Raw genomic sequence first — 1,739 nt, forward strand, 5'->3', positions numbered from 1 at the left:
GATGGATGGATTTTGAATAATGTACAGATCTGTACGTCTTTTCTTTATTATGAAGCATGATAGTGTTTATGATATTAATACATTGACAAAGTAGAAAAATAATGCCACCCTGCTTTTTGTGTACATCTCTTCAAAAACTGATGCACAATATGACATCTTTTTTGAATACATGATATAAAACATTAATCTTTCTAGCTGCTAGTCTGGACAGAAAGCAGATTGTCTTAAACTTGGTTAAAAACAATTCTTGATACTTTGCGTTAATTCTCAGTCAGTGGCTTGGGATGGTAACAAATTATATTGAACTTCAGCGATAACATAAGAGATACAGAAGCACAAAGGTAAGGGAAAATAAAAACAATACCACACACCCTGATGCTAAATCAAACCGTCATTTTAATGATCTTACATTAGAATAGAAAACACACCTTTCATTAATATTATTCACCCAAAAAAAATCCTGGTTTCAAGCTTAATGTGAAATACATACAGAAATCTAAAATGTGTACTAATTTAAATGTGTCTTGATTTTTTATTTATTTATTTTTAAAAAATTTTCAAAATTATTTTGAAAACTTATTGCAGCTAGTAATTAGTAATAACCACAGTAGTTTGCCATGGAGATTTTCTTGTGAAGTGTAAAATGAGTTATTTTTGTTAAAAACAGGTATAAAGAAACACAGTAAAAATTATTAAACAAAGCACAATTAAACAATAATAATAATAATAATAATAATAATAATAATAAACACTAACATCTAAACAATCAGACTAGTACCTGCAATCACTGTTGGTGTAGCTTACGTCACTGGTACAAGAACGTAGTAACGGGTTTTAATCCAATTAACTTCAGGTTTAGCTGCCTTATCAGTTTGATCAGATATTGATGAGTTACTGTTGTCATCAAAAACAATCCTTGACTCATTCAAGGTGTGCTTGAGAAATACTAGAATCTCCTGTAGTGACCATTAATTTCTTTCAAGTTATGAACGGTATTTTTGTAATAACTGAAAGTAACAATTATTTGATCACCCTATGTGCTTGGAAAACATATAATAATCCAACACTCCTTTTAAACATTCAAATGAGGTGCTTCTGTAGTCATGGTGATGGATGGGACTCGCTGTTCGTAGTCTGACGTCTTTGTTCAACACTAGTGAGTCGTCCAAACTTAAAAACAAAATGAACATGTTGGTTAGAAATGAATGTGCCTTGTAATGGTAGGAAATATAGAGTATACATCACATTAGAAGAGAATGTAAAAGATGAAATAAATCTCCATCTGTGTAACTGAGGAATGAATAAACAAAATTCTTACTTTTGATTGTCTGTGGGGTTCTCTGAAGGATTCATATTCCTGGGGATGATTTTAGAGTCAGTAACTCAAATCAAATCTGAGACATTGATGTGAAACTCAACAACAAAAAAATACTGTTTAATTGAGGTACCTGTTCTGAGATATTCTTCTGAATTGGAGAACACAAATACAGATCAGGATCACCAGGAATACAACAATCAGTGGCCATCCTTTAGGAAGAAGATGAAATGTGTTTCAACAACAGAACAAAGTTAAAAATCAACATGTGAGAATCTGAACATGAACTTACTGAAACCTCTGAAATCKGAYTCYRAYTGTTTATTCAAACCTGGTAAAAGAGATTCAAACATTTACAATCACAAAGTGGTCTGCAGTTTAAACACAGTGCCCAAAGGTAATCACACCCATGGAGGTCCCCATA

At 31.9% G+C, this 1,739-nt stretch overlaps 1 long non-coding RNA gene across 1 annotated transcript; it reads right to left on the bottom strand.

The window, feature by feature from the left end:
* Positions 1 to 1,114: 1,114 nt before the first annotated feature.
* On the bottom strand, positions 1,115 to 1,499 carry LOC108166103 (uncharacterized). The gene is made up of 3 exons (XR_001776384.1): positions 1,449 to 1,499; positions 1,319 to 1,357; positions 1,115 to 1,170 (listed from the first exon to the last, which is right to left on the bottom strand). It is a non-coding gene; the product is annotated as an uncharacterized LOC108166103 (long non-coding RNA).
* Between the last annotated feature and the right edge of the window lie 240 nt (positions 1,500 to 1,739).

Source organism: Poecilia reticulata, unplaced genomic scaffold (genome assembly GCF_000633615.1).
Source record: "Poecilia reticulata strain Guanapo unplaced genomic scaffold, Guppy_female_1.0+MT scaffold_1967, whole genome shotgun sequence".
Taxonomy (NCBI): Eukaryota; Metazoa; Chordata; class Actinopteri; order Cyprinodontiformes; family Poeciliidae; genus Poecilia; species Poecilia reticulata.